Genomic DNA, 15,915 nt, shown 5'->3' on the forward strand with positions numbered 1-15,915 from the left:
GCTCTGAGCACTATAGGACTTAACTGCTGAGGCCATCAGTCCCCAAGAAGTTAGAACTACTTAAACCTAACTAACCTAAGGGCATCACACACATCCAGGCCAGAGGCACGATTCGAACCTGCGACCGTAGCGGTCGCGCGGTTCCAGACTGTAGCGCCTAGAACCGGTCGGCCACTACGGTCGGCCATATTGTTTCCTAGATAAACTTGGCACAGGCGGAAGGAGCCCGTACCTGCCCGAAGTCACCCGACTTCCACCGATTCCTCCGTCCCCAATAAAATGCCGTATTGCACGAATCGTAAATGATCTCGCCTCTTCATCGATAATTAAAAATTTTGTAAATATTTTAATGTAAAATAAAGTCAATTTCACAGTATTTTACTTAGATTATTTCCAGTACAGAAGCAATTACACTCAGATGTCAGAACTTTTCGGAAACCGATATAAACGTACAGAGATGGCGGTAGTATCACATGCAAAAGGTATAAAGGGGCAGTGCATTCGAGCCGCTAGCATTCATGTGAAAAGGTTTCTGACGTGATTATGCCGCACGACGGGGATTAACAGACTCTGAACGCGGAATGGTACTTGGAGCTACACGCATGGGACATTTCATTTCGGAAATCGAAAAGGAATTAAATATTCCGAATTCCACAGTTCAAAATGGTTCAAATGGCTCTGCGCACTACGGGACTTAACATCTGAGGTCAGCCGGCCGGAGTGGCCGTGCGTTTCTAGGCGCTACAGTCTGGAGCCGAGCGACCGCCACAGTCGCAGGTTCGAATCCTGCCTCGGGCATGGATCTGTGTGATGTCCTTAGGTTAGTTAGGTTTAATTAGTTCTAAGTTCTAGGCGACTGATGACCTCGTAAGTTAAGTCGCATAGTGCTCAGAGCCATTTGAACTATTTTTTTTCTGAGGTCATCAGTCCCCTGGAACTTAGAACTACTTAAACCTAACTAACCTAAGGACATCACACAGATCCATGCCCGAGGCAGGATTCGAACCTGCGACCGTAGCGGTCGCGCGGTTCCAGACTGTAGCGCCTAGAACCGCTCTGCCACTCCGGCCGGCGAATTCCACAGTGTGAAGAGTTTGCCGTGCATACCAAGTTTCAGGTCTTACCTCTCACCACGGACGACTCAGTGGTCTACGACGTTCATTTAACAACCGAGAGCAATGGCATTTGTGTATAGTTATCAGCGCTAATAGACAAGCAACATTGCCTGAAATAACCGCAAAAATCAGTGTCGAACGTGCGCCATTTGGCGTTAATGGGCTACGACAGCAGACGACCGACACGAGTGCCTTTGCTAGTAGTACGACAGCGTCTGCAGTGCCTCTCCTGGGCTCCTGACCGTATCGTTTTGCGCACTAGACCACTGGAAAACCGGGGTCTGGTGAGATGAGTCCTCACTTAGGTTGATAAGCGCTGATGGTATGGTTCTAGTGTGGCGTAGACTCCCCGAAGCCATGTAACCAAGCTGTCAACAAGGCTAGAGCAAGCTGGTGGTGGCTCCATGATGGGGTGGGCTGTGCTTAACATGGAATGCACTTGGACCTCTGGTCCAATTGAAACGACCGTTGACTGGAAATGGTTACGTTTTGCTACTTGGAGACAATTTTTCGCCTTTCCTAAACGTCATGTCCCCGGATAAAGACCGAATTTGTACAAATGACAAGGCCGTGCGGGATTAGCCGAGCGGTTTAAGGCGCTGCACTCATGGAATGTGCGGCTGGTCCCGACGGAGGTTCGAGTCCTGACTCGGGCATGTGTGTGTGTGTGTGTGTGTGTGTGTGTTCCTAGGATAATTTAGGTTAACTAGTGTGTAAGCTTAGGGACTGATGACCTTAGCAGTTAAGTCCCATAAGATTTCACACACACACACACACACACACACACACACACACACACACACACACACACAGATGACAACGCGCCATGTCACTGGGCCACAGTTGTTCACGATTGGTTTGAAGAACATTCTAGACAATTGGAGCGAATGATCTGGCCAACTAGACCACCCGACACGAATCATATGAAACATTTATGGGACATAATCGAGAGGTCAGTTTGCGCACTAAATCCTGCGCCAGCAACACTTCCCCAATTATGGATGGCTATAGAGGCAGTATGACTCTGTATTTCTGCAGGGGACTTTCAACGACTTGTTGAGTCCATGCCACGTCGAATTGTCGCACTACGCCTTACAAAAGGAAGTTCGACACGATAATAGGTGGTATCCCATGACTTTTGTCACCTCAGTGTGTTTTTATGCAAGTGACTGTTACTCGGTTGCTTCTAAAATCTGGTTACCGATAGTAAAGTGTAGTCCATTATTCTGTCTACATGCAGAGTCTTTCACATAACGTATTTTTCTCTGTAACTTGCAACAAGTGAAAGAAAGATTTATGTATGTACGTGAAGGTAAGAAAAATTATTCTTTGTGCGGAGCTGTGAGTATTGTTAATTTAGTTACTCTCGAGGAGGTTAGACCAGCAAGTTATAATTTTTTTTAAATACTACATTATTTTCTCTGTTATCGAACTTATGTATTGGGTGGTTATCATTAAACTTCGCTATTTGAGCCAGAGCAGAGGGAAAATTGTTTACCATAAGGGTATCCAGTTTTGTAGGAATGATGTTCAGGCTGCGCTGAGGGTTTGTGTTGTTAGTAAAATTAGTGCCTTTTTTTATACTCGTAATTCCGCAGGACCAAATTGAGGAGCAAATCTCCATTGTCAGAGAACGTGTCAGAAAATGAAATTACAACAGAAAAGTAATAATAGATTAAATAAAATGTTTATGAATGCTACAAAAAGACACGCTCTACGTTTATATAAACGCAATCAGCAATGTAACATAGAAACTCCTCGACATAATAGGAGTGACCCATGGGGAAACTCTTCAATTCAGATTTCAAAGTGCACGGATTACTGCTAAGATTTTTGAGTTCTTGTGGTAGGTTATTGAAAATGTATGCGGCAGAATACCTCACGCCTTTTTAATCAAGAGCCAAGGCGATGCGATCCATATATGGATTGGATTTCTGCCTAGTATTAACGGAGTAAAAGCTGCTAATTCTTGGGAATAAGCTGATATTGTTAACATGAAGGGATACACCACTTATTGCCCGGACCGTTTGTTTCGGAGCCAAAAATACGCTTTGAGGATGGGAAGAGTTAACCCCAAAATATAACACTATACGTTATAAACGAATGAAAATAAGCAAAGTTGACTACTTCAGATACTGCTCTAATAGTAAAAATGGCAGCATTTAGTCTATGAACAAGATCCTGCACATAGGCTTTCACAACAGTTTACTATTTATATGAAGATCTAAATATTTCAACTTACTGTACTGTTACAAACAGCTCGAAGGTTTTTTTTTTTTTTGTACAACTTTTATTATGTAAAGTTTTGGTTGGTACGCACCCCATCAGTGTGGGTTTCTCGTAAAAGATACAAAAGTTTTCGCATAACTTGGTTTCGCATAACGTGGTTTTACCTATTGGTACAGAGGTACAACAGGATATCGGTGGTTCTCGGCTATCCATGCGAGGATGTATGTCACTGAATCTATTGGATGTGACTGGTTTCCAGATACATCTGATGGTGGAACGTGTTTCCGAAATAGATCATGTATGCTGTATATGACCAATAAAGCCTGAGAGAGTCTCAAATCTTCCACGTAATAAAGTACCTAGTGATTATAATTAAATTACAGTTACTTACAGAGGTCCAGTGTGGGCTGTTATTATTGTATGGCAGCGAAACTTGATAGATGTTCTTATGCGTTAATGCGGAAGCGATTTATGTTGGAAAAATTAGTTCCAGTTTTGGCGACCAGGTGCAAATCTAGCGCTGCGAATGCAAGAAATACATATTGCATTATTTCTGTATGTAATGGAGTGAGAACGAGCCGTGCAGCACAGAAAATGTCAATCAAGTGAGAAAAACGTGATGTTCATTTTATTATAGTGTGCTATTTGTTACACTGACATTCCTCAAAAACAGTTGCTGAAAATTATGAACAAAAATTTAAATGACAAGATTGGTCGTTGTGTTGGGGTTGAGACGTGTGATGGCTGCCAACAGTAACTGCAACGTTCAGTTTCACCACGCAGTTTCGACACTACAACTGCTAGGTCGCTAGCGTTTGCAGAAATGAAAAAAACAGGGAATACGACATGAAGTGTTCCGGACAAATCCGATATGTGACGCAACCGATCGACGGCCCGATCGCACACCTTTTATTGTGCCACTTACATGCACTTACCAATGTTAGGAAAGTGGTTATCACCAAGCGTGGACGTGCGCCGTTTTCCTTTCAGTTCTTGCTCTAAGGGGGATAGGCAGACTGCTAGTTTGTTGATTTGCAGAATATCTGGTAATAAATCAATACTTAAATATAGAGCTCTAAAACCAGCACTAGACCTATATTTACAATGTGCAGCCGATATTTTTATAGGCAGGCACGTCGATTTTCTTTCCGCCGATACATCGACGTATCGATGTATCGAAAACAGATGATGACTTTATATTAAATGTTGTTATACCGGTTTCCGAAATTTTTAAAAATATCGACAGTCCCACCAGGGACATGGGCAAGATGCTGTACGGCGCCAGATTTGCACCTGGTGGCCAAAATTGGAGCCAATTTTTTTCCCAGCGTAAGTCGGTACCGCATTAGCGCATTAGCATACCTACCAAGTTTCATTGTCACACTGGAGCTCCGTGAATAGCTGTACTTTAATTATAACCACCTGGTACACTGCGTCTGCATGTCGCACAAATGCCGTCGTGCCGCAGTCGCCAGAAACACTGCTGTGCCAAGCTTAGACACTCAAAAGACGTCAAGGAAAACAGGAATGTGTAAGAGTAAAAGCAAGTGTCAGTATGTCTCTGTGAATTCGATGAGAGCGGAATGATCCCTGGTAAGTGGGTTTGTCGTTTGGACTTATTCACGGCATTATGATACGGCTATGATGCATATATCGAACTAGTAGATGCAGCAACGAATGTGTACTAGACTTTGAATCGTGACCACGGCATGGGATGCCGTCAATTGTCGGCATGCAATAAAGTGCCCTACAGTTTCTTTGACATTGTTGCCTCGACTCTGCAACGGATGTGAGCCTGCCATGTCGGCGGGTTGAAGCTATTTGCTGCATATTGCCTTGGTGGCACGTATGCTACTGCTTCAGTTTCTATTGACAAGGAACTGCAAAGATGACGTGTTGAGTGCAATAAGTGCAACTGAACAGACCGCAGGGGCAGTGAAGGATCGGTGTAAAAAAACATAAGTGTCACACACATTTACAGTACCTGAATGAGTCTATTACTACAGAACATTCTCTTGACGGGAGTCATTTATGCAAAATAACAATACAGAGACACTGGCTTGCACTTCCAGCCATTGGGATAATTTTATCAGCAAAGCAGTTGAGACTAAATTAACAAGCGATCTGACAAATAGTAATGCAGGCGTTTGTTGAAATTCTGCTCTCTCTTTTTGGCCAGACACAACAGGGACAGAGTTAATACTACTCTCTTAACCGTCGCTAATTAATTCACTGTCGATAACTTTTGGCATTGGTGTGGTGGTGCTAGTTGTTTTACGGTACGTATGTCGTCTTCCAGCACATTCCGTATTACGGTTCTTTATCAGAGTATTCCCGCCGACCGAAGGCTTAAGTTTCGTGCCTTCGTAATGACGGGTTGTTCACCTATCCAAACATCGGCCGTTTTCGAAGAAATCGCCCGGCTGAATTTTGATAAAGATTAGTGTGAATTAAAGATATAAATGACTCTTCATTAAAACCGATCATTTGAAAGGTGTAAAGTGAACGTCATACTGCTACGTTTATGCTTTCTGTGGAACCTCTGATATTCCATGCTAATGGCGCCTCAAATAAAGCAACGGTCACAACAACAGTTAGGACCGCGTTAGTCAGTGTTAGGAAAGCCTCATTCATCACTGCGTTCTATCAGCAGCGTCAGTGGCTGTGACACCGACAGAGCAGCTTCTGAACTTTATGCTGCATGTAGGCATGTCGAAGAATCAGCTGACAACCATCCTCGGCCATTGAAAGACACCACGTCCAGTCAAGCTTCCGTAGACATCTGGTAGGTTTCAACGGAGGTACAAGCCTCACCTGTCTAACTTGGATTCAACTACTGTAGAGGTCAAATATCTTCTTATTTGGTTCACGTGAAACCTTTCGATACCGACTAAAGCAGTCGGCCCTTCGGAGGACCTTCTTTTCGAGTAACACAAAATGTAACATGCCATTGTTGTCCCAAGTAATGAAGACTCAATGTGCGGACATTTTACAAAACCACGAATAGACATTGAAGGGAGAGCTTTGACACCGGTTACCTATCTGCTTCCGTCCAGAGTGGTCCTATTTCTGTCTTACTGCACGTGGACGGTGTAAGTGGGAGCTGGTGAGTTTTATTGTAGTGTCGCTACCGTCGATCCACCCATGGCTGTGAACGGCTTATGTCCTTTCTGAGTGAGCGGAATTCGGACACCTCGATTGATCTGCAAAGGCACGTGACTTAAATCTCACCGAGAAAGTAATTGCTCAGCCGAGGAATTTCATGAGACACAGCTGGCTGTGTGACTTCCCACGCCATCCGAGGTGCTCGTTCAAGTAGAACAGCGCTGAACAGTTCCACATCATTGCCGAATGGGTTTCGAGACGTAGCTCACACACCTGGAGTCTAGACAAGGCACTAGGCAGTTGTGGAACCAGCCGTTGGAAGTGCTCATAGTGCGAACAGAATGAGAGAATATCATAAGCGTATAGAAAAAAAAACAATTGAAAAAATAAATTATTAACCACCAGCTGTTTATTATACACTGACGTGACAAAAGTCATAAGAAAGCGATATACACATATGCGGATTGCTGTAGAAACGCGTGCACACGTTATAAAAGTGTAGGGCATCGGTGGAGCCGTTATTTGTTCTCTGGTTAGTCATATGAAAAGGTTTCCGACGTGATTATGGCCGCACCACGAGACTCAAAGACTTCGAACGCCGCATGGTGGTTGGAACTACAATGAAGCGCCAAACAAACTGGTATAGGCATGGGTATTCAAATACAGAGATATGTAAACAGGCAGAATACGGCGCTGCGGTCGGCATCGCCTATATAAAACAACAATTGTCTGGCGCAGTTGTTACATCGGTTACTGCTCCTACAATGGCAGGTTATCAAGATTTACGTGAGTTTGAACGTGATGTGATAGTTGGCAATGAAGTAGGGGTTTTCCCGTACAACCATTTCATTTAACATGAAAGCTTTCATGAGCATACCGTGAATATTAGGAATCCGACAAAACATCAAACTTACCATCTGCGCCCATCCTGTCCGCCTCTCCCCCACACCCTCACCTACCTTCGCCTTACCATTGACCATCACCTCACCTGGATTGCTCATCTCCACTCTATCCAATCCGAAGCCCACAACTGCCTCTGATTCCTCAAACTCCTCTCTGGCCAGAAATGGGGGTTGAACCCCTCTACTATCCTTCACACCTAAATCCTTAATCCGTTACATCCTCTGTTATGCCAGTCCGAACTTGATATCAGCCCCCCCCCCCCCCAAATTCGATAAGTCCCTCCAGATCCTCGAGCGCCATGCACTCCACCTGACCTTCTGTATACGCCTCCTGTCTCCCAGGCAGATCCTCTATAATTTGGTTCCTTTCCCCCATCTGCTCCTCTTCCTCGAACATATCCACGTCCTCTACGTCTCCCGCCACCTTTATCCCCCTCATCCCCTGGTTGCTCCTCTCCTCTCATCTCCCATCCCCGCCCTCTGCGACGCCTTCACAGTTGTGTCCCCCCTACCTTCCATCTCTACACCCTTCATCTCCTTTCACAAGGTGGCTTCCATCGACTCCCCCTCCTTTTACATTCCCCTCCTCTGCCTTTCCCCACTCCCTCTTGCGTCTGTCCTGCCCCCCCCCTTATGTGTCCACTCCCTCCATCGGCTCCTCCGCCCCCATTTCAGTTTTCCTCTCCTTCCCCCTTTTTTTTCTCCTCATCCGTCCAGGTCTCCCCCCCCCCCCCTCCATCTGGCCTTGGCTGTGGCGTGACATCTTCGTGCCAACTTTGTAGTGCAGTGTTTTAAGTGAGTGTTCAGTGTTGTGCGTCTTTTCCAAAGTGTTGCTAACAGAAATCATACTGTAGCTGCATGTGATTTTTGTATCTCTTGCGAACAGAAACCAGACTGTTGCTATGTTTTTTTTATTGTCTGTCTACTATTTTACCTGTCTGCTTCCTGTGTATTTTATTAGCATTACCCCTTTGTTTTATGTTTTAACTTCCAAATTCTTCCGCCATTTTACAATTTAACTCACCGTCTTTGTCACTTGCTTTTATTGTTTATTATCTTCTTCTTCTGGTTTAAAAATTCTGTTGGCTGAAGAGCGGCGTACTAAGCTGCTGCCCGCCCACCCCCTTTGGGGGGGGGGGGGGGCGGGAGGGAATCGAAACTCAATAAATGGAAAAAAAATTAAAAATAAAACATCAAATCTGCGGCAACGCAGCGGCAGGAAAAAGATCCTGCAAGAACAGGACCAACGACGACTGAAGAGAATCGTTCAACGTGACAGAAGCGTAACCATTCCATAAATTTCTGCAGCTTTCAGTGCTGGGCCATCAACAAGTGTTAGCGTGCAAATTATTCAGCAAATCGTCATTGGCATAGGCTTTCAGAGCTGGAGGCCCAAACGTATACCCTTGATGACTAAACGATACAAAGCTATACGCCTCACCTGGGCCCGTCAGCACCGACATTCGACTGTTGATGACTGGAAACATATTGCCTGGTCGGACGAGTCTCGTTTCAAATTGTATCGAACGGATGGATGTGTACGTGTATGGAGACAACCTCATCAATCCATGGATCCTGCATGTCAGCAGGGCATTGTTCAAGCTGGTGGAGGCTCTGAAATGGTGTGGGGCGTATGGAGTTGGAGTAATATGGCACCCGTGTTAAGTGTAGATACGACTCTGACAGGTGATACGTACATAAGCATCCTGTCTGATCACCTGCATCCATTCATGTCCATTGTGCATTCCGACGGACTTGGGCAATTCGAGCAGGACATTGTGACACCCGACACATCCAGAATTGCAACAGAGTGGCTCCAGGAACATTCTTCTGAGTTTAGACATTTCCGCTGGCCACCAAACTCCCCAGACATGAACATTATTGAGCGTATCTGGGGTGACTTGCAACATCCTGTTCAGAAGAGATCTCCACCCTCTTTTACGGAGTTATGGAAAGCGCTGCAGGATTCATAGTTTCAGTTCCCTTCAGCACTGCTTCAGACATTTGTCGAGTCCATGCCACATCGTGCTGCGGCACTTCTGCGTGCTCGCAGAGGCACTACACGATATTAGGCAGGTTTACCTGTTTCTTTGGGTCCTCGTTGTAGACGCATGGGTCAGTCCACTTCGGAAATCGTCAGAAAATTCAATATTCCGAGATTCACAGCACCGAGATTGTTCTGAGAATACCAACTTTCAAGCATTACGTCACACCCCAGACAGCGCAGTGGCCGACGGCCTTCACTAGGCCGAGAGCAGCGGCGTTTACGTAGAATTGTCAGCGCTAACAGACAAGCCAAAAAAATGAGCGTTTGGCGTCATTGGCCGGGAGGCCCCTTACGGGGGAGGTCCGGCCGCCTTGGTGCAGGTCGTATTACATTCGACGCCACATTGGGCGACCTGCGCGCCGGATGGGGATGAAATGATGATGAAGACAACACAACATCCAGTCCCTAGGGTAGAAAATCCTCGACCCAGGCCGGTAGGACGGCAATCCGTCACGCTGACCACTCACCTATCGGGGCGGACAACAGACAAGTAATACTACGTGAAATAACAGCAGACGTTCGACGAACATATCCATGCAGCGAAATTTGGCGTTAATGAACTGTGGCAGCAGACGACCGATCGCGAGTGCCTGTGCTAACAGCACGACATCGCCTGAACCGCCTCTCCTGGGCTCGTGACCGTATCGGTTGTACCTTTGACGACTGGACTTGTTGAGTCCACGCCACGTCGAGCTGCTGCATTTTGCCCGGAAAAAGGAGGTCCAACAAGAAAAAGGAGGTACCCCATGCTTTTTTTCACCTCACTGTAAACCTGTATATCTACAGGACTTAAGGCGAAAACAGATCGGATGAAAGAACCATATTTCATGTTTCTAATGGGCCCATGTAACATGAAAGTTATCATCATGAAAATCCACAATCAATAGTAAAGTGCCTCACTTACGATAATAACACAGTATCTCAAATTTCTCAAATACTTAACGGCTCTTGGTTGTCACTTAACTAAAACTCTTGAAAAGTAAGTTATTTCTGCCACAGTCGAATCGGCGCGCTATCCGCTGAGCTATAGGTAGTGGCACACGAACTCACACCCATTGACCAACTGATAAAGATTGCGCAGTGGTCCGTCTCGGGCGGAATACCCCGTTTTCTCCTACCTATTGTCGTTAGCGGTATATCTTCTCGTCTAAGGCGTTTTTAAAGGCGTCTCGTATGGGAAAGAAAGAAAAACGTACAAGTTGCGTCATGATTTAATAAGAGCCACGTTATTAGAATGTGACGAAGTGAACCGTGGACCAAAGATATTCAGTTGTGGAGAAGTGGAGAAGGCTAGCAAGGATCTCAGAAAGAAGAAAGCGATGAGCTCTGATAAAGTACCCGCTGAAGCTCTAAACGCCTTGCGAAACAGATCAGTATTCAGATTAACCACGCTTATCAATGGGATGTATGACGAGGGCATTTGACTGACGTTCCAATTAAAATAGTCCAAAGAAATGCAATATCCAAAAATGTAAAAATTACACTAAAGCTACAATGACGGAAATCGAACCCAACACCAAAAAATAAGTAATTTACAGAATGCAATTTAGGGAATACATTTGTCTAGGTAAAATATGTAAGTGATCAACCTGGCAAGATCGCAGGTTAATGTAAGTGCGAGATATGTTATGTGAAATACTGCTACATTAATAACCAGAGTAACCGCCAGAATGTTGAATTCAAGCATGAAAACGTGAATGCTCTATGTTGTACAGGTTGCGGATGTCAGTTTCTTAGGGTGGAGTTCAGTGCCTGATGCACTTGGTTAGTCAGTACAGGGACGGTTAATGCTGTTTGTGGATGATGCTGCATTCGTCGTCCGATGATTTCCCATACGTGCTCGACTGGAGACAGGTCTGGTAACCGAGCAGGCCAAGGCAACATGACTACACTCTGTTGGGCTACAACAGCGATATCTGGACGGGCGTTATCTTGATGGAAAACACATCCTGGAATGATGGTCATGAATGACAGCACAACAGGTCGAATCACCAGACTGACGAACAAATTTGCAGTGGGATGACCACGAGAGTGCTCCTGTTGTCACATGAAATGGGACCCCAGACCATAATTCCAGACGTAGATCCAGGGTGTCTAGCATGCAGACGGGTTGGTTGCAGGCCCTCAAATAGCCTCCTCCTCCTGCCCTCAAATGAGCTCTCGCTTGACACAACTGAAGTCGCAAATAGCGGTGGTTTGGGGTCAGTGGTACGCATGCTACAGAGCGTCTAGCTCGGAGTTATCCTTGAAATAACCGATTTGTAACAATTCGTTGTGTCACTGTAGAGGCAACTGCTGCTCAAATTGCTGCTGCAGATGCAGTGCAATGCGCCGAGCCATACGCCGAACACAACGGTCTTTTCTCTCGGTAGTGCCACGTAGCCGTTCGGAGCCCTGTCCTCTTGAGGCTGCACATTCTGATGAGCACCGCTGCTAGCGTTCATACATAGTGGCTACATTCCTTCCAAGTCTTTCTGCAAATATCGCAGAAGGAACTTCAAACTTCTCGTAGTCCTACTACACAATATCGTTCTTGACTAACATCAAGTCACCACGTCCAATCTCAAAGGCAACTAACGCTCACGACCTCTACAATGTATATTTAAAGCAAACCTCATTTCCATCCTCATAGGGGTTCTTATACGACAGGCAGAAAATTTGAATACACACCATCTTTCACAAATAGAAACACACCTACCAACTTTCGTTTATGTCCCACAACTCTTCATCGTGTTGCGAATTTTTTCCGTCATCGTAATTTCATACTCGGCATTGGTTGTTTGTAGCCTTTTACTCAGAAGATCAGAAAGAAAACTGATAAAATATGAGCGAGCATCAGTTTCAATTCAAGGACGGAAACGAAGAAGAGATGCTACTCAATGTTGGAGAATGATATGACAAATAATGCCAGAAACCGACAAGAAAATGTACAAATGTTATGTTTGGCGTTAAAGGCGTTAAACCGAGTGGACTCAAGTGTCCTCCTGAACACCTTCGAAGACGATGGTGTACACTGGAAGTAATGAGACAGATAATGGGAGATGTGTTAGGCAGAGGTGCGTTATGTCACATACGCTTTCCAATGTTTATGCTGAGAAATTAACGGATAAAGCTCCAGAAAAAGCAAGACGCATAATTGTAGGCAAAAACATGTAGACAAGTAATATTGCAAATGATGAGAGAAAGAACTGCAATTGGAGAAGATCGTAAAAGTGAGAAAAGAGTATCGATAGGATAAGTTTAGGAAGGGCCGAAGTGATGAGAATCAACAAACATGCAGGTTCCGTGAACCTGTCATTGGAAGGGAAGAATCTGGAACAAGTGAAATCTTGTAGATACTTAGGAAGATTGGTGACAGGAAACGGAAGCTGTGTCAAAGAAACAAAAAGTAGAATACCTCTGGGTATGAGAACTTTTGACAAGGTGAAAAAGCTGTTAATGGCAAAAAGAATTTCGATATAGTTAAGAAAGTGATTGGTCAAGTATTTTATCTTGAGCGTAGGATTACATGGCAGTGTATCACGTACAGTCAAAAAGAAAGTTAAAATGTAGTTAGATACACTCCTGGAAATGGAAAAAAGAACACATTGACACCGGTGTGTCAGACCCACCATACTTGCTCCGGACACTGCGAGAGGGCTGTACAAGCAATGATCACACGCACGGCACAGCGGACACACCAGGAACCGCGGTGTTGGCCGTCGAATGGCGCTAGCTGCGCAGCATTTGTGCACCGCCGCCGTCAGTGTCAGCCAGTTTGCCGTGGCATACGGAGCTCCATCGCAGTCTTTAACACTGGTAGCATGCTGCGACAGCGTGGACGTGAACCGTATGTGCAGTTGACGGACTTTGAGCGAGGGCGTATAGTGGGCATGCGGGAGGCCGGGTGGACGTACCGCCGAATTGCTCAACACGTGGGGCGTGAGGTCTCCACAGTACATCGATGTTGTCGCCAGTGGTCGGCGGAAGGTGCACGTGCCCGTCGACCTGGGACCGGACCACAGCGACGCACGGATGCACGCCAAGACCGTAGGATCGTACGCAGTGCCGTAGGGGACCGCACCGCCACTTCCCAGCAAATTAGGGACACTGTTGCTCCTGGGGTACCGGCGAGGACCATTCGCAACCGTCACCATGAAGCTGGGCTACGGTCCCGCACACCGTTAGGCCGTCTTCCGCTCACGCCCCAACATCGTGCAGCCCGCCTCCAGTGGTGTCGCGACAGGCGTGAATGGAGGGACGAATGGAGACGTGTCGTCTTCAGCGATGAGAGTCGCTTCTGCCTTGGTGCCAATGATGGTCGTACGCGTGTTTGGCGCCGTGCAGGTGAGCGCCACAATCAGGACTGCATATGACCGAGGCACACAGGGCCAACACCCGGCATCATGGTGTGGGGAGCGATCTCCTACACTGGCCGTACACCACTGGTGATCGTCGAGGGGACACTGAATAGTGCACGGTACATCCAAACCGTCATCGAACCCATCGTTCTACCATTCCTAGACCGGCAAGGGAACTTGCTGTTCCAACAGGACAATGCACGTCCGCTTGTATCCCGTGCCACCCAACGTGCTCTAGAAGGTGTAAGTCAACTACCCTGGCCAGCAAGATCTCCGGATCTGTCCCCCATTGAGCATGTTTGGGACTGGATGAAGCGTCGTCCCACGCGGTCTGCACGTCCAGCACGAACGCTGGTCCAACTGAGGCGCCAGGTGGAAATGGCATGGCAAGCCGTTCCACAGGACTACATCCAGCATCTCTACGATCGTCTCCATGGGAGAATAGCAGCCTGCATTGCTGCGAAAGGTGGATATACACTGTACTAGTGCCGACATTGTGCATGCTCTGTTGCCTGTGTCTATGTGCCTGTGGTTCTGTCAGTGTGATCATGTGATGTATCTGACCCCAGGAATGTGTCAATAAAGTTTCCCCTTCCTGGGACAATGAATTCACGGTGTTCTTATTTCAATTTCCAGGAGTGTAGTTACGAAGTGTGATTCTGGAGAAAAATTCATAAAGTAGAATGGACTGACAGAATGAGGAATGAAGAAATACTTCTATGAAGGGGAGAGGAATGAAAATTAGTGGAAGTGAAGAGAAGAGTAGGCTGCTTCACATACGAACCATTGTAGAGCATGATCTTCTTACGAATCCCAGCGGCATGAGCATGCTATAGAGGAGTTGCCGGTCTGGAATATATGGGACGGGATTAACAGTTACAGCACTTGCCTTACAATGAAGAGAAAACACACCAAAAACTTGGTTGGAGCTGTTTTTAATTTGTTTGTGGGTCACGTATTGGTTCCTGTGTGTCTATATGTAAAAAAGAGTTGCGTCTGTGACTGTTTCGACGTAAATAATATATCCACCTGATGCAGCTTCTTTTTTATCATTCTCTACCCCCAAGATCTGAACTATGGCCACTTATAGTGCTTCATTTCTTTTCATCTAAACACCAGGCAAGCCGATAATGGAACGCAGACCTTATGCAAGCAGTTATGGCATTTGGCATTGCCTGAGTTGTTGGATGTGTTCCTGAGACATAACGTGTCAACTGCGCAACTGGCGCGTTACATAGTCAATTACCGATCTGGTTGGAGGGACCTGCCCGTATTGCTACATATTTTCTCAGTTGGGGAGAGCTCTGGCAACCTTGCTGGCCAAGGGAGGGATTGGTATTCGCGAAGACAAGCAGTAGGAACTCTCGCCCTGTGCGAGCGGGTATTATCTTGCTGAAATGTAAGCCCAGGGCGGCTTGCCAAGAAGGGCCACAAAACGGGACGTAGAATATCGTCGACGTACCTCTGTGCTGTAACAGTGCCAACCAAATGGGCCCTGCTATAAAAAGTAATGGCACCAGAAAAGGCACCCCTAACCATCAATGCTCGTTGTCGGGCTGTACGCTGGGCGACAGTCAGGTACCAACCTATGTCTCCGGACGCCTCTCCATTGGTCCTCGGGGCTCCATTACAAGTGGAACTGAAGACCGTTCTACTCCTTTCAGTGAGATTCCAGGCCGAATGGGCCCGACAACACCGCAAACTAAAAGATTTCGGAAATTTGTGGTGAGTTCCTATGGGACCAAACTGCTGAGGTTATCGGTCCCTTGGCTTACACACTACTTAATCTAACTTAAACTAACGCTAAGGACAAAACACACACACCAATGCCCGAGGGAGGACTCGAACTCCGACGGGGGAATCCCCGTGAACGCTGGCAAGGCGCCTCATACCGAGCGGCTACCCCACGCGGCAATGCAAACTGACCCGTTGGTGAATAGAGGTCAACGGTAGTGGGCGCAAGGGGCGCCGTGAGCTCAGCCCCCTTCCTGTGAGCGCTTATTAATGGTCCTTGTGCTCACTGAAGCACCAGCTGCAAGTCGGATCGATGATAGTGATGAATCCAGGTCTCTGAGTGCCTCTCCGACGATTGCTCGGTCCTCTCGTTCCGTCGTTTCTCTAGGTCGTCCACTTCCTTCTTGGCGTTGTGTTCGGCCACGGTTCACGCATTCCTGCCA

At 46.4% G+C, this 15,915-nt stretch overlaps 1 protein-coding gene across 1 annotated transcript in view; it reads left to right on the top strand.

The window, feature by feature from the left end:
• The window catches only part of LOC126456097 (SET domain-containing protein SmydA-8), a 149,768-nt gene that overhangs the window by 32,589 nt on the left and 101,264 nt on the right, over positions 1–15,915 (top strand). The window lies entirely within an intron of this gene.

This window comes from Schistocerca serialis, chromosome 2 (assembly GCF_023864345.2).
Source record: "Schistocerca serialis cubense isolate TAMUIC-IGC-003099 chromosome 2, iqSchSeri2.2, whole genome shotgun sequence".
Lineage (NCBI taxonomy): Eukaryota > Metazoa > Arthropoda > Insecta > Orthoptera > Acrididae > Schistocerca > Schistocerca serialis.